Source organism: Lissotriton helveticus, chromosome 1_1 (assembly GCF_964261635.1).
Source record: "Lissotriton helveticus chromosome 1_1, aLisHel1.1, whole genome shotgun sequence".
Taxonomy (NCBI): domain Eukaryota; kingdom Metazoa; phylum Chordata; class Amphibia; order Caudata; family Salamandridae; genus Lissotriton; species Lissotriton helveticus.
Window position 1 is genome coordinate 1045972034 of NC_136057.1, and position 11840 is coordinate 1045983873.

The window sequence follows — 11840 nt, forward strand, 5'->3', positions numbered from 1 at the left end:
GTCATTCTTCAATTGCAAAATTGCGTCGCATTCTGCCCTGCTATTGTTTTCAAATTGTCTGGGTTCCCTCATTTCTTCAATGTCTTTGAACACGGCCTGTTCAAATGTGTGGATTTCCACAGGGATAGTGTGTGGAGGTGGTGTGAACTTTGACTTAATTTTAAGGCCTGTTTCGTTGGGTGTTTCGTCATTTTCACTGCTAGGGTGTTTTCCAAAGAATGCTTTGAGTTTCAATTTCCGAAAGAAATTGGCCAGTTCGCAATGTAGTTTGAATTTGTCCAAATGTCTCGTGGGTACAAAGCCCAGGCCCTTGTTCAGCACTTTAGTTTCAGTTGTAGTGAGACTCCTTGAGGAAAGGTTGGTGACTAGTTCGTCTTGTTGCTTGGTCCTGGTTTGCTCACTCCTGCTCTGCTCCTCGTATTGTTGCCCACTGGGTCCTCGTCTTCCCACTGTACATTGTTTCCGGTTCTCTTCCGACCTCTGCCGCGCCTGCCTCTGTTCTGAAAAGGAGGGCGGTACTGGCTGGGTGGAAAGAAGTGCGGTTGGAATGGTGGTTGCCATCCATACATGGGGAATGATTGATCTGGCATGAATGGTGTCGGGAAAGGAGGTTGGTTGTATTGTGGCCATTGATAATGTCCTCTAAATCCTCCTCTTTGTCTTTGTCTTTGGTTTCCATTCCCTGAACTACCACTATTGCTGGAGCTGTTGGACGTGTTGCTGGATGCATCAGAGTCTTGATCTGGTCCTGTGGAAGCTTTGTAGTCAGCATCAGAATAGGGATAGGCCTTTACAAAGGAAAAGCGTTTAAGATCCTTCTGGAACTTCTGTACCTTTTGTTGGGTAAGGTTGTCCCTATATTCATTCATCTCTTTGTTGAGATCATCTAGTTTCTTTTTATATCCCGTGATGCTAGTTTTTATCTGTGCTTCAGTCACCTGTATTTCGATCTGGATTTTTTCAGAGAGGCGTAGGGCAGTCTTGAGGATCAGCATGATCCAATCATGGGTACAGTGCCATGCTATACGTGCCCAGTCTCTTCGGAACTCATGATCGTCCAGAAAGATACGAGGGGCATTAGATACTAGTAAGCCTTTAGGTGCCATTTGGTTTGTCACATATTCCTTTAATATAGTGCCGTGTAGAATAGTTCTTATTCTGTTCTTTTTCATTTCCGTCAATTTGTCCTGTCTTGTGTCTATGTTGTGTGTGTCTTACTTTGTGTTGTACAGTTTCTCTTTGACAATGCATGCACGATCGAATTGGATATAGTCTCGCACCAACTAGTCGGTATGCGAGGATGTAACACGCGGTGACCATTTTATGAACCACGTGTGAGTTGTGAATAGAGAAAATTACGATATTCCCTCTGTGTGAAAGTTGTGGGTAATCTACACTGTCCCACATTTCGCACCTGCACTTCCCTCCTCTAGAAGTATGCTGGAGTAGAGCCCAACACTGGTAACGCTAGACGTATGATGCTACCACTGAATTCACCATGTAACTGGGTGTGACAGCATGCTGACACAACGTTGAAGCACTGCACTACGTTACAGGCTTGTAAATATGTTCAATACTTTGACAAATGTCGGTATTTTCTTTTACAGGTTTTTTGATTTTTTAGCTCACCCAGTGTGGAGCGAGCTTACACCACGGGCGCATTTTCGCCATCCAGTGGTCCCATGTGGTAGGATTGGGTGCGTCTTTTAGGGGACGCAGACCGTCCACCACTTGGTTGTATGGTCCTGACGAAAACCTGGTTAACCATAACCATTAAGGTTGAAACATGTAGACCTAACACATAGACCCTATTAATTATAGAGATACACGGGCTCATTGTTGCCCTATTTTATCTCGCCACGATTTTAATATTGTCCAGTTGCTTGCCAATAAAAAATCTTTATTTTACAAGTTCAAACCAGGACAATTTTTAACTCACTGATTTTTTTCATTTTTCACGCACCACCACTCACAACCTGCTCCACTGCAATCAGGTGTTGAAGCACACCCTGATGACGCTAGGTCATTAGGGTGGACCCCGATGATGAAGCATGTCATCACTAGGTGATGAGTGAGGGGTTTTTAAGAAAAAGAGTTTTCCTCTATTTTGTGAAAACCATCCACCGACACAGTGACTTGTGAATTCTCACTGGTGGTACTCCTTCATTTTTGTTTTTTCTACTATTGTATCCAGGGGTACAGGAGTACTCCCCGTTCACTCTGGTGAACATAACCCTTGCTCTCTCCATTGTTTCTGTATATCTTGGCAGCGCACAGCTGTGAGAGTTATTAAATAGCAGCACTGTCCTTTTTACTGTCTATACGGAGAGGGCGACACAACTATTGACCATGGCAGACACTCAAGGCTTAACATTCTCGACTGATGAAATTGACTCTATCATGGGCAATCTTGCGGCGTTTGCAGATGCAAACATAAGCAGTACAATATCCCAGACATCAGACTGGGACAAATTGACGGAAATGAAAAAGAACAGAATAAGAACTATTCTACACGGCACTATATTAAAGGAATATGTGACAAACCAAATGGCACCTAAAGGCTTACTAGTATCTAATGCCCCTCGTATCTTTCTGGACGATCATGAGTTCCGAAGAGACTGGGCACGTATAGCATGGCACTGTACCCATGATTGGATCATGCTGATCCTCAAGACTGCCCTACGCCTCTCTGAAAAAATCCAGATCGAAATACAGGTGACTGAAGCACAGATAAAAACTAGCATCACGGGATATAAAAAGAAACTAGATGATCTCAACAAAGAGATGAATGAATATAGGGACAACCTTACCCAACAAAAGGTACAGAAGTTCCAGAAGGATCTTAAACGCTTTTCCTTTGTAAAGGCCTATCCCTATTCTGATGCTGACTACAAAGCTTCCACAGGACCAGATCAAGACTCTGATGCATCCAGCAACACGTCCAACAGCTCCAGCAATAGTGGTAGTTCAGGGAATGGAAACCAAAGACAAAGACAAAGAGGAGGATTTAGAGGACATTATCAATGGCCACAATACAACCAACCTCCTTTCCCGACACCATTCATGCCAGATCAATCATTCCCCATGTATGGATGGCAACCACCATTCCAACCGCACTTCTTTCCACCCAGCCAGTACCGCCCTCCTTTTCAGAACAGAGGCAGGCGCGGCAGAGGTCGGAAGAGAACCGGAAACAATGTACAGTGGGAAGACGAGGACCCAGTGGGCAACAATACGAGGAGCAGAGCAGGAGTGAGCAAACCAGGACCAAGCAACAAGACGAACTAGTCACCAACCTTTCCTCAAGGAGTCTCACTACAACTGAAACTAAAGTGCTGAACAAGGGCCTGGGCTTTGTACCCACGAGACATTTGGACAAATTCAAACTACATTGCGAACTGGCCAATTTCTTTCGGAAATTGAAACTCAAAGCATTCTTTGAAAAACACCCTAGCAGTGAAAATGACGAAACACCCAACGAAACAGGCCTTAAAATTAAGTCAAAGTTCACACCACCTCCACACACTATCCCTGTGGAAATCCACACATTTGAACAGGCCGTGTTCAAAGACATTGAAGAAATGAGGGAACCCAGACAATTTGAAAACAATAGCAGGGCAGAATGCGACGCAATTTTGCAATTGAAGAATGACGCCTCAGTCATAATAAAACCAGCTGACAAGGGCGGTGGCCTTGTTGTCATGAATAAGAGTGATTATGACACTGAATGCAGGAGGCTACTCAGTGACATCAAGAGCTACCAACCCCTATCAAGAGATCCGACTGAGGAATTGAGAGCAGAAATTTTGGAACTCGTTGAGACAACTGAGGCCTCTGGTGCAATCTCTAAACAGGAAGCGGACTACCTCTGTAAAACGGAAGGGAAAATCCCGTATTTCTATACTTTGCCAAAGATGCACAAAGGTAAAATCCCACCGCCAGGAAGACCGATCGTGTCAGGGATCGGTTCACTCTTGGAACCCCTCTCTCGGTTTTGCGACTTTTTTCTGAAACCGATCGTACAAACTACCCCAACGTACCTCAGAGATACAAAAAACCTGCTGACACTCCTGAACAATGTACAAGTAGACGATGAAACCATCCTACTCAGTTTTGACATTGAGAGCCTTTATACGAGTATTCCTCAAGATGCCACCCTGGATGTCCTTAAAAGCGTTCTGGAAAATAACAGTTGGGAACACCAGACACCAAAGGCGTTTATCCTACAGTGTGCCATGCTCGCACTCAAAAGGAACTATTTTGAGTACGAAGGCTCCCTGTACCTCCAAATCGGTGGTACGTCTATGGGCAGTGTCTTTGCTCCTAGTATAGCCGGGCTATATGTCCATAACTTTGAAGAAAGGCACATCCTTACACAAGAGAACCCCTACAGAGATCACATCAAGTTTTGGCGTCGTTATATCGACGACGTCATGGTAATCTGGCAAGGACCTGAGGAAACACTCAGAGACTTTACCATCTGGATTAATACTCGAGATCCACACCTCAAGTTCACTCACACGTTTGACAAACGACAGATGGTCTTTCTGGACATAGAAATTAAGAAAGAGGGGCAGGAATTAACAACCAAAACACATTTTAAGCCCACTGCCAAGAACAATCTACTTAGGTACGAGAGTTTCCATCCCCGTCCACTCAGAGAAAACCTGCCATATGGCCAATATCTGAGACTACGGCGAAATTGCAGCAAACTATCAGATTATAAACTTCAAGCTAAAGACCTCACGTGCAAACTGAAACAACGTGGGTATCCAAACAGAATAATTGAGAAGTGCCAAAAAAGAGCAAGGAATCAGCCTCGTGATTCTCTACTTGAAGAAAGCATGTCCCGGAATGATTCTATTCCCCTCACTTGTGTTACAACGTACAATTCCGTTTCAAACAATGTGAGCAAGAGCATCAAAAAACATTGGCAGATCCTCAGCACAGGCGCATTGAAATGGGACAAACCACTTTTTTCTTATAAAAAAGCACCAAGTCTAAAAGACAGCCTTGTCAACACAAGACCAAAGAATGCAACGATCATCTCTAACCCTAGCATTACTGAAATGTGGAACTTGCCACCAATTATTGGGCACTACAAATGTGGGGATTGCAGTGTATGCCATCTGACAGAGAACACGAAAACACTGAATCTTGAAGAAGGCAGAGTGTGGGAACAGCGTAAACACACGAATTGTAATAGCACCAACGTTGTGTACATGATCACATGCATCTGCGGAAAGAACTACGTTGGTATGACGACCAGAAAGGTCAAACAACGTATTTGTGAGCATCGTAGCACAATACGCTGCAGAAAAAATGCCACCAAGTTGACTGACCATTTCCTGGATGCAAATCACACTCCAAATGACATGAGATGGACTGTCATTGAGCAGATTCCAAACGGACCCAACTCTCACAAGATCCTACATGAGAAAGAACAACGTTGGGTGTACCGACTTTCCACTCATATCACGGGCCTTAATGATAATGTCCCTTGGGCCTCAATACTGTAAGCCTACCCACTACCCTTTGAGCAATATTCAGCCTATTCCTAACCATCTAATGAGTTGTCCATAAACATGACTGTAGCACTCTTGTAATTTTAACTAGTCATGGTCCGTTCTGGTTAGTATGACCACGCCTAAATCATAACATTGGTCTTCTGTCGGGGTCTTCTGGCAATATACACCCCAGTTCTATCTCAGAACCCCCCTTTAATATGGCTATCTAGGATGCGATTACCAATATTTCATCAGCCATTCAGGTCTTTGTACACAATTTCTGAAATACTCCTTATGATCTTTTAAGTATTTAATAATTTTGGAATTTTGGAATATTGTACCTCCTAGCCTGGGATTTACCCCAACTACCCAACACGAGATTCGATCTCTCGCCTTAACTGCAACCATTTGAGGCTATGCGGCCACCGTCCTAGTATCCCTGTCGGCCTTCCGCGCACGTGATCGCGGCTCAACCACGCCCATCACGGAAGCGCCGACACTCTATTTCACTCGCGCCTTCACCCAGCCCAGTACTAGCGGGGCGGTGCAGGCAGTAGGTTACAAACTGAATACCTCGGCAACTAACTGTGAGTAAAAGTACCCGTTTTCCTGCGGGCGTGTCTTTTTTTCAACTAGCGCCAAAAACGAACGCGCCCAGGACACGAGTTGGATGATATTCCTTACCCGCATTTATCTACCTCTTAATAATATCACTCTCTTTCAGAATACGTTTTAAAGAGGGTAACCTCCCCCGTCCCATGAAGTCCCTGAACACTCCATTGAGAGTGAGCCTTGGTTATATATACTTTCTGTCTGTCTTGTGTCTATGTTGTGTGTGTCTTACTTTGTGTTGTACAGTTTCTCTTTGACAATGCATGCACGATCGAATTGGATATAGTCTCGCACCAACTAGTCGGTATGCGAGGATGTAACACACGGTGACCATTTTATGAACCACGTGTGAGTTGTGAATAGAGAAAATTACGATATTCCCTCTGTGTGAAAGTTGTGGGTAATCTACACTGTCCCACATTTCGCACCTGCACTTCCCTCCTCTAGAAGTATGCTGGAGTAGAGCCCAACACTGGTAACGCTAGACGTATGATGCTACCACTGAATTCACCATGTAACTGGGTGTGACAGCATGCTGACACAACGTTGAAGCACTGCACTACGTTACAGGCTTGTAAATATGTTCAATACTTTGACAAATGTCGGTATTTTCTTTTACAGGTTTTTTGATTTTTTAGCTCACCCAGTGTGGAGCGAGCTTACACCACGGGCGCATTTTCGCCATCCAGTGGTCCCATGTGGTAGGATTGGGTGCGTCTTTTAGGGGACGCAGACCGTCCACCACTTGGTTGTATGGTCCTGACGAAAACCTGGTTAACCTTAACCATTAAGGTTGAAACATGTAGACCTAACACATAGACCCTATTAATTATAGAGATACACGGGCTCATTGTTGCCCTATTTTATCTCGCCACGATTTTAATATTGTCCAGTTGCTTGCCAATAAAAAATCTTTATTTTACAAGTTCAAACCAGGACAATTTTTAACTCACTGATTTTTTTCATTTTTCACGCACCACCACTCACAACCTGCTCCACTGCAATCAGGTGTTGAAGCACACCCTGATGACGCTAGGTCATTAGGGTGGACCCCGATGATGAAGCATGTCATCACTAGGTGATGAGTGAGGGGTTTTTAAGAAAAAGAGTTTTCCTCTATTTTGTGAAAACCATCCACCGACACAGTGACTTGTGAATTCTCACTGGTGGTACTCCTTCATTTTTGTTTTTTCTACTATTGTATCCAGGGGTACAGGAGTACTCCCCGTTCACTCTGGTGAACATAACCCTTGCTCTCTCCATTGTTTCTGTATATCTTGGCAGCGCACAGCTGTGAGAGTTATTAAATAGCAGCACTGTCCTTTTTACTGTCTATACGGAGAGGGCGACACAACTATTGACCATGGCAGACACTCAAGGCTTAACATTCTCGACTGATGAAATTGACTCTATCATGGGCAATCTTGCGGCGTTTGCGGATGCAAACATAAGCAGTACAATATCCCAGACATCAGACTGGGACAAATTGACGGAAATGAAAAAGAACAGAATAAGAACTATTCTACACGGCACTATATTAAAGGAATATGTGACAAACCAAATGGCACCTAAAGGCTTACTAGTATCTAATGCCCCTCGTATCTTTCTGGACGATCATGAGTTCCGAAGAGACTGGGCACGTATAGCATGGCACTGTACCCATGATTGGATCATGCTGATCCTCAAGACTGCCCTACGCCTCTCTGAAAAAATCCAGATCGAAATACAGGTGACTGAAGCACAGATAAAAACTAGCATCACGGGATATAAAAAGAAACTAGATGATCTCAACAAAGAGATGAATGAATATAGGGACAACCTTACCCAACAAAAGGTACAGAAGTTCCAGAAGGATCTTAAACGCTTTTCCTTTGTAAAGGCCTATCCCTATTCTGATGCTGACTACAAAGCTTCCACAGGACCAGATCAAGACTCTGATGCATCCAGCAACACGTCCAACAGCTCCAGCAATAGTGGTAGTTCAGGGAATGGAAACCAAAGACAAAGACAAAGAGGAGGATTTAGAGGACATTATCAATGGCCACAATACAACCAACCTCCTTTCCCGACACCATTCATGCCAGATCAATCATTCCCCATGTATGGATGGCAACCACCATTCCAACCGCACTTCTTTCCACCCAGCCAGTACCGCCCTCCTTTTCAGAACAGAGGCAGGCGCGGCAGAGGTCGGAAGAGAACCGGAAACAATGTACAGTGGGAAGACGAGGACCCAGTGGGCAACAATACGAGGAGCAGAGCAGGAGTGAGCAAACCAGGACCAAGCAACAAGACGAACTAGTCACCAACCTTTCCTCAAGGAGTCTCACTACAACTGAAACTAAAGTGCTGAACAAGGGCCTGGGCTTTGTACCCACGAGACATTTGGACAAATTCAAACTACATTGCGAACTGGCCAATTTCTTTCGGAAATTGAAACTCAAAGCATTCTTTGAAAAACACCCTAGCAGTGAAAATGACGAAACACCCAACGAAACAGGCCTTAAAATTAAGTCAAAGTTCACACCACCTCCACACACTATCCCTGTGGAAATCCACACATTTGAACAGGCCGTGTTCAAAGACATTGAAGAAATGAGGGAACCCAGACAATTTGAAAACAATAGCAGGGCAGAATGCGACGCAATTTTGCAATTGAAGAATGACGCCTCAGTCATAATAAAACCAGCTGACAAGGGCGGTGGCCTTGTTGTCATGAATAAGAGTGATTATGACACTGAATGCAGGAGGCTACTCAGTGACATCAAGAGCTACCAACCCCTATCAAGAGATCCGACTGAGGAATTGAGAGCAGAAATTTTGGAACTCGTTGAGACAACTGAGGCCTCTGGTGCAATCTCTAAACAGGAAGCGGACTACCTCTGTAAAACGGAAGGGAAAATCCCGTATTTCTATACTTTGCCAAAGATGCACAAAGGTAAAATCCCACCGCCAGGAAGACCGATCGTGTCAGGGATCGGTTCACTCTTGGAACCCCTCTCTCGGTTTTGCGACTTTTTTCTGAAACCGATCGTACAAACTACCCCAACGTACCTCAGAGATACAAAAAACCTGCTGACACTCCTGAACAATGTACAAGTAGACGATGAAACCATCCTACTCAGTTTTGACATTGAGAGCCTTTATACGAGTATTCCTCAAGATGCCACCCTGGATGTCCTTAAAAGCGTTCTGGAAAATAACAGTTGGGAACACCAGACACCAAAGGCGTTTATCCTACAGTGTGCCATGCTCGCACTCAAAAGGAACTATTTTGAGTACGAAGGCTCCCTGTACCTCCAAATCGGTGGTACGTCTATGGGCAGTGTCTTTGCTCCTAGTATAGCCGGGCTATATGTCCATAACTTTGAAGAAAGGCACATCCTTACACAAGAGAACCCCTACAGAGATCACATCAAGTTTTGGCGTCGTTATATCGACGACGTCATGGTAATCTGGCAAGGACCTGAGGAAACACTCAGAGACTTTACCATCTGGATTAATACTCGAGATCCACACCTCAAGTTCACTCACACGTTTGACAAACGACAGATGGTCTTTCTGGACATAGAAATTAAGAAAGAGGGGCAGGAATTAACAACCAAAACACATTTTAAGCCCACTGCCAAGAACAATCTACTTAGGTACGAGAGTTTCCATCCCCGTCCACTCAGAGAAAACCTGCCATATGGCCAATATCTGAGACTACGGCGAAATTGCAGCAAACTATCAGATTATAAACTTCAAGCTAAAGACCTCACGTGCAAACTGAAACAACGTGGGTATCCAAACAGAATAATTGAGAAGTGCCAAAAAAGAGCAAGGAATCAGCCTCGTGATTCTCTACTTGAAGAAAACATGTCCCGGAATGATTCTATTCCCCTCACTTGTGTTACAACGTACAATTCCGTTTCAAACAATGTGAGCAAGAGCATCAAAAAACATTGGCAGATCCTCAGCACAGGCGCATTGAAATGGGACAAACCACTTTTTTCTTATAAAAAAGCACCAAGTCTAAAAGACAGCCTTGTCAACACAAGACCAAAGAATGCAACGATCATCTCTAACCCTAGCATTACTGAAATGTGGAACTTGCCACCAATTATTGGGCACTACAAATGTGGGGATTGCAGTGTATGCCATCTGACAGAGAACACGAAAACACTGAATCTTGAAGAAGGCAGAGTGTGGGAACAGCGTAAACACACGAATTGTAATAGCACCAACGTTGTGTACATGATCACATGCATCTGCGGAAAGAACTACGTTGGTATGACGACCAGAAAGGTCAAACAACGTATTTGTGAGCATCGTAGCACAATACGCTGCAGAAAAAATGCCACCAAGTTGACTGACCATTTCCTGGATGCAAATCACACTCCAAATGACATGAGATGGACTGTCATTGAGCAGATTCCAAACGGACCCAACTCTCACAAGATCCTACATGAGAAAGAACAACGTTGGGTGTACCGACTTTCCACTCATATCACGGGCCTTAATGATAATGTCCCTTGGGCCTCAATACTGTAAGCCTACCCACTACCCTTTGAGCAATATTCAGCCTATTCCTAACCATCTAATGAGTTGTCCATAAACATGACTGTAGCACTCTTGTAATTTTAACTAGTCATGGTCCGTTCTGGTTAGTATGACCACGCCTAAATCATAACATTGGTCTTCTGTCGGGGTCTTCTGGCAATATACACCCCAGTTCTATCTCAGAACCCCCCTTTAATATGGCTATCTAGGATGCGATTACCAATATTTCATCAGCCATTCAGGTCTTTGTACACAATTTCTGAAATACTCCTTATGATCTTTTAAGTATTTAATAATTTTGGAATTTTGGAATATTGTACCTCTTAGCCTGGGATTTACCCCAACTACCCAACACGAGATTCGATCTCTCGCCTTAACTGCAACCATTTGAGGCTATGCGGCCACCGTCCTAGTATCCCTGTCGGCCTTCCGCGCACGTGATCGCGGCTCAACCACGCCCATCACGGAAGCGCCGACACTCTATTTCACTCGCGCCTTCACCCAGCCCAGTACTAGCGGGGCGGTGCAGGCAGTAGGTTACAAACTGAATACCTCGGCAACTAACTGTGAGTAAAAGTACCCGTTTTCCTGCGGGCGTGTCTTTTTTTCAACTAGCGCCAAAAACGAACGCGCCCAGGACACGAGTTGGATGATATTCCTTACCCGCATTTATCTACCTCTTAATAATATCACTCTCTTTCAGAATACGTTTTAAAGAGGGTAACCTCCCCCGTCCCATGAAGTCCCTGAACACTCCATTGAGAGTGAGCCTTGGTTATATATACTTTCTGTCTGTCTTGTGTCTATGTTGTGTGTGTCTTACTTTGTGTTGTACAGTTTCTCTTTGACAATGCATGCACGATCGAATTGGATATAGTCTCGCACCAACTAGTCGGTATGCGAGGATGTAACACGCGGTGACCATTTTATGAACCACGTGTGAGTTGTGAATAGAGAAAATTACGATATTCCCTCTGTGTGAAAGTTGTGGGTAATCTACACTGTCCCACATTTCGCACCTGCACTTCCCTCCTCTAGAAGTATGCTGGAGTAGAGCCCAACACTGGTAACGCTAGACGTATGATGCTACCACTGAATTCACCATGTAACTGGGTGTGACAGCATGCTGACACAACGTTGAAGCACTGCACTACGTTACAGGCTTGTAAATATGTTCAA

The 11840-nt window shown here is 44.3% G+C and overlaps 1 long non-coding RNA gene across 1 annotated transcript; it reads left to right on the forward strand.

Annotated features, from left to right (window-relative positions):
* The first annotated feature begins 6041 nt into the window (after positions 1–6041).
* LOC144772028 (uncharacterized) lies at positions 6042–7386 on the forward strand. Its single transcript, XR_013599605.1, has 3 exons — positions 6042–6094; positions 6232–6292; positions 6741–7386. It is a non-coding gene; the product is annotated as an uncharacterized LOC144772028 (long non-coding RNA).
* The last annotated feature ends 4454 nt before the right edge of the window (positions 7387–11840 follow it).